A 6,310-nucleotide genomic window follows, 5' to 3' on the forward strand; every position below is an offset into this window, starting at 1 on the left:
TCGTTGTTGTCTGGGTATCTGGTTATTTCTGTAGTGTTGTATTTTATTTTCCGTTTTGCGTGTTTCATGGTTTGAGTGTTAGTAACTAGGAGTTGTAGGCGGTTAGCATCCAAGGGATTGGTGGTCAGAATTTGATTGTATGGTCTTGTTGTTGGGTATAGCAATTGTGATTTGAGAAGTGTTCAACGGAGAGTCGAACTCCCTTAGAGTTTGTGATGTGCGATGCTGGGAAGTGATTTTGTGGAGGTTGCTCGTTTCAGAGGAAATCAGTTCAGGGATAAGAGGAGTATGTTGAGTAGGGATGATTGATTTATGATGGTTGAGTCACCGGTGGTTGGAAGTCAGTTCTCTAAGTGGGGAGAATTGAAAAATTCTTAGGAGAATCGACAAGTATTTGAGGTTGATTAGCTGTTTGGGATTTAGCAGTATTTCAGTCAGCCAAGAGTGTGGGCTGGTATGAGTAAGTGATAGACAAATGGGGCGAGATACAGACCAAGCTTTTCGGAAAAAGTGATTGGTTTTTGTGAGGCCTAGGATTATGCCGAGATTTGAGTAGATGGAATGGAGTTAGGCGTTGTTTGGTAGGCCTGAATGGATGAGGGAATGGAAAATATCATTCCATTCTAATCAGAAACTTGTGTTTGGTTGGTAATATGGAAAGCAATGAACCAATCCTTAAGGAATACCATTTCTTTAAAAGGTGCCTTTTTGATTGCTGGGCAAACCCTGTTTTTTTCATTCCGTTGCTTAAGGAATAAAAATTACCTGTTGTACCCTTTCATCGACTTATTTTGAAGCCATCAACATGGAAACCTAATAACCTGATAATCCTAATTGGACAAAATCACATTTGAATCATCTCAATCCATCGAAATTTTAACCTGGTAATCTCATTCCATCCAAACCGAACTTAAAATATCTATGTAAAGCATATTGATGTCGATTTCAATAGTAGAATTTGTTGAAGTAGTGTTTAACACCAATCTGAAATTTCCTATGTTCCATTTAAGTTGACTTGAAGGTTGTTGGTTCTCTTGAAAAATCAGTGCCTCTTAAGTGTTTGATGAAACAGCCGAATGAAATATCTTCTTGATTAACATGTTCCTTTTACTAGTTCATCGATTTGTGAAGTAATTGAAATACTTTCGACATGCTCTAAACTTTAACAACATTCTGTATGAAGTGACTAAATTGATAAATCTGGCTGAACTTGGTTTGAGGAGTAAGCCATGGTTGATAGACATTTACATTCCTCCAAGTTACCTTCAAGTATTCATATAATCATATTCATGAAAGCTTGTAATCATGGTAGGTAGTTTTAAGGTAAATATGGACATAAAATGATATGTAGGGTGAAAAGTAAGCATGCAGGAGGTTTTATTTAGTAGTAAGTGTGTGCCTTTTACTTCATTATTTTATAAAATAATTTTTTGAAATGGTTTACGATAGGAGTGTAGTATTTTTTCAGTAGACATTGAGAAATATTTTATAAAATGATTTTTTGAAGTGGTTTATTATAAAAGAAAATTCCTCTATGTCTTATTTATTTATGTTAATAGGGTAGTTGTGGTTATTTAATTAGTTGAATTTCCATGCATTACATAAAAAATATAAATTTTTACTAAATAATTGTTATAAATATTGTAATTTATATGCCATTTTGTGTTAAAGGGATTGAGGGTATTTTTGTTAATAGAAAAATTTTCATTCCATATAAGCTAAGTAACCAAACATGACAATGGAATTATAATGACTTATTCCATTGCCTCGCCCATTCCATTTCATCCTTCATTCCATTCCATTGCGATTCCATTGTATCCAACCAAACATACCCTTGGCGTTCGGAACCCCTAGAGGGCTAGAACAGTATGTTCGGGAGAGATTCCCAGGAAGGATAGTTCAGGATGATGTATGATAGTATGAGCGGTCTAGGGAGACTGAAGGTCGGTGGGCGTACCAGTCAGACCGAAGGTTCGGAGAATGGTCCAGACAGGCTGAAGGCCCTGGAGGGCGGTCCAGACATGTTGAAGGTTCCGAGAGTGGTCCAGATTGGTTGAAGGCCTGGTAAGGCGGTCCAGTCATGCTGAAGACTCTGTAGGTGTTGATAGATCTATATGAGGATATGGATTGAGTATGTTGTGATGTAATAACAAACAGTAGGTCTGGCCCCGGGTATTGATCATGTTCGTGGATGGCAGTGCATGGACCCGAGAGTCCTTGCGAGCAGATTCAGAGTGTGTGTGATGCATCGAATAACGGTTACTCTACACGGGAATAGTGTAGAGTGCGGTGCGAGCACCATGGCACTTGTTGAAGTGACGAGGTGTTCAAGTAGACTTGCTTGGATAAGGAGATTGAAGGTATGTAACTCCGGGAGGGAGTGTTGGCTCACAGAAGTGAAAGAAGAAGTAAGAATGGATGGTTGAGAGTATTTCAATTATGGTTGTTGAGTACTGTGATTGTGCCAGTGGTATGGAAGCTCATCCGGATTGGGTGTCTGTTGAGGTTGCAGAAGAATTTCCGGTAGTGTAGAACCAAAGGAGTTTGGAAGAGATGCAAGGATGGAGCCTTGGATTTTCTGTATGGTTGTGATCAAGAGGTTATGTATGTAGTGGTAATTCATCCTGGGGATGTCTGGAGGTATCGTTAGTGTGTCGGGTTTTCCAGCCCGAGGATGTTAGAGCAGGTTCATCATGCGTATGTGATTGCAGGGAAGAGCTCATGGGAGTTGCTCAGGAGTTAAAGGATGTGCCATCCTATCAGCTCGGAAAGAAACGAGTTAGACTCGGAGAGGAAAGCGGGATAAGTCCCAGAAGTGAATTCGATAAAGGATATGCCAGTCGAGGAAAGGGGTAGCAGCTTGGTACCGGGTCAGGACCCGGTGGTTCAGGATGATATCTAGCTTTGTAAGAGTCAAGTGGTTGTTGTGATTGGAGTGATGAAAGTATCATCGGGTGATCATTGGTTAATAAGGGTTGTTATCAGAGAAAGACGTCGGGAACTGGCTTGAATCAGTTGTCGTAACTCTGTGAGGGAGGAGATGGACTTTATAGAGGTTTGATAGCAGTGTTCGTAGGAACCTGGGTCGATCGATACTAGGAGGTGCATTGTGGGAGTATTATCGGGAATTGTGTGCTGCAGCAGGCTTCGAGGACGAAATCTACTTTAAGTTGGGGAGAATTGTAACATCCCAAGTCAGAATCAAGAGTTCAGGGCATAAAGTGTAAGTTTGGAAAAGAGGAACTTGGCGAGTAGGAGCTGCAACTCATTGAGTTTAAGCGTGTGCCGGGCACATGTTAAGTGACCGGACTCGCCGAGTTGGAGGCTGGACTCGACGAGTCCGTGCTGGAATGAGAAACACTAATTCCTAGGGATTGCACCCTATTTAAAGAATGATATGCCTTTATTTCAGCCTCTATCTTCCATGAGTGTTCTAGAGAAACCCAAAATCGTACAAGACTCCATTGTTGAGAAGATTCAAGCTTGGAAGAAGAAATTGGTGAAGAGAAGTTGGAGGAATATGAGGATAGCATCAAGAGAGCTTGTGGATCTGAAGTCTACATCAGTTTAGAATTACCTCTAAGGTAAGAGGACCTTACCTTAAGCTATTTCCTTGTTATTTCATCCATGGTGTGTGGTTTGGGGTTCTTTAGCAAGGTTAGGATCTATTTCGGGTATGTAGACTAGATCTGAGGTTGCAACTTCAGATCTAGATTGCTTTGGATCCATTAGATTATAAAGTAATAGCTTTGGAGCGTGATTGAGAGTGCCTTGCCTTAAACCTTCATTTTTAGCTTGTTGGGGCTTTTTGAGCCTTTCATGCACGTAAAGTTGGAAACTTTACGTGCGAATCTGGCCCTAGGAGTCCAGATCTATGTATTGGAAGCAATGGAATGGCCTGTGATCGTCTGAATGAAGATGTCACGAATGGACTTGGGGGGTCTGGGAGATGACTCGGCGAGTCGAGCTAAGGATCAGACTTCGAGTCGCATAGTAACTTGGCGAGTCGCGTGGGTGACTCGGCGAGGAGTATGATAATGAGCTTGGACTCGGCGAGTTGGAAGAACAACTCGGCGAGTCTGTTGAAGATTGCCTTGGACTCGGCATGTCTGTTCTTGGACTCGACGAGTGTGGTCGTGAAGTCCTAAGCTTTTTGGTTGAGCTGTGAATCGGTGAGTCGAGGGACGACTCGGTGAGTTAAGCCGGAAGGCACTCAGAGCTTGTTGGACTCGACGAGTCTTGGGGCGACTCGATGAGTTGAGTCGTGGAATGGGAGTTTCTGAGCTTACAAACTCGACGACTCAATGGGTTGACACGGCGAGTAGGGTCAACCAGGAAGGTTGAATTTAACTGAGGACTTTGACTTGGGCCAAGGGCTGACTAGTTTGACTTCCAAGGGTATTTTCGTAATTATTGGTGCTTATTGGTTTTGGTTATTTGGTAATGATTAGTGGTGGAGTTCGTGCTGGTGGTCGGAGCAGCGTGGTCTTATTTCTTCAAGTCGGCAGTTGCAGGTGAGTTATCCTCACTATATCAACAGGGTCTATGGCACCAAGGCCAACCCTTTTATCGGATTGAAATCCGAGTATCTGTTTGATATGTTATTGCGTTGCTATGTCTGCATCCTGGTAGTTAGGATGGTATATGTTAGAGACCTGGTTGAGGTCGGTATACTGGTATATAGGATGATGCTATGTTAGTGATCGGAAAGGTCGGTATCCCGGTTAGGATGTTGCTATGTTATGTGATCTGCTACATCGGTTGATTAATTGTGAATTGTTATATGATTATGTTTATGTGCACATGGTTGTTGGAGTGGGGTTGGGTTGAGGCGCGTCCTGCTTTATGCTATAGGCCAACATACCCAGGGCGGACCGGTTAGACCGAAGGCCCGTCGAGCGGTGCGGATAGGATGAAGGCCCCAAGAGGGCGGACCAGACGTGCTAAGGCACGGAGGGTGGACCAGACAGACTGAAGGCCCAGTGTGGGCGGACTAGTCATACTGTAGACTCGAAGAGAGTGTGAACCAGGTGGACTGAAGGCCTGGTGCTGGCGGACGAGTCACACTGTAGACTCGATATGCATGGCTGTTCTGTTTATGATATGATATGTTATGTGTATGGTATTATGGTTGGTATTTTGGGGGTAACTCACTAAGCTTTCGGGCTTACAGTTTTAGTGTATTGTTTCAGGTACTTCAGGAGACCATGGCAAGGCGAAGGCGTGATCGTATCGCTCCTGAGTTTTATGTTGATGTTTCTGCGATACTCTGATAATAAAAGAATTGAAAACCTTTTTGTAATAACTTAATGAATATGGTTTGTTTTTGAAAAGTTTAAATTGGTTGTGAATTTTCACGGTGTTACAGAGTTCTTACCAGTAGTAGAGCACAGGCCAATAAAGAAACTATTGAAGAACAATTCAATGTATCCATGAAAGGAGATTTGATAAAAAAAAAATATTACTGCCTTTGTTCATCTTATGGAGTGCAATCCTACCACATGGTCTATAACGCCCGAAATTTGGGCTAGACTTTTACGGGATAATAATAATAATAATTAAACATTTTATCAAACAAATAAAATCCTTAAGTAGGATAATTGTTCTTTGTATGTCTTATGAGTCATATAAATATACAATTATCGTTTCCACGATATCTAAAAAAATACTATTAGTGTATAATATTTTTAGAACACCTTAATATAAAATTTATCGTTGAAGTGATTAAATAAAGTGCAAAAATAAAATATTATTTAGGAAAAATAATCTTAATGAAAGTTGTAGTAATCATGATCATGAGCACGTCAGTATAAAGAGCGGTTAAATCTGACATCGTAAGAAGTTATGATTTTTCAAAGTTTCACGTTCAATACGATGCGATGTGTGTGTGTGTGTGTGTCATAAAAAGTGAGATAAAAATCATTTTCATGTTAGTAAAAAGCATTATAAATGAAAGTTGTAGTGCTCTTCGATACGAAATCGGCGATATAAAGAAAGTCAAAAATATTATTCGTATGAGAAAGAGACGAAGGAAACATGGTCCCTAAGCTTGAGGCGTGACGTGTTTTGTAGTGTAATCTATACATAGTTGTAAAATTAAAATAGAAAAAGAATTAACCAATGAAGTATAAATGAAAGATTTAGTGCTCGTCGATATGAAAGTGGGGATATAAAGAACGTCGAAAATGGATCTCATATGTGAAAGATACCATGGAAACTTGGTCCCTAAGCTTCAAGTGTAGCATGCCCTCCCTCTAGACTTCTATAAATATCAATCCAAGCTTCCCTCTTTTCTTGCTCATTCCATTCT

This window comes from Lactuca saligna, chromosome 8 (genome assembly GCF_052625555.1).
Source record: "Lactuca saligna cultivar CGN05327 chromosome 8, ASM5262555v1, whole genome shotgun sequence".
NCBI lineage: Eukaryota > Viridiplantae > Streptophyta > Magnoliopsida > Asterales > Asteraceae > Lactuca > Lactuca saligna.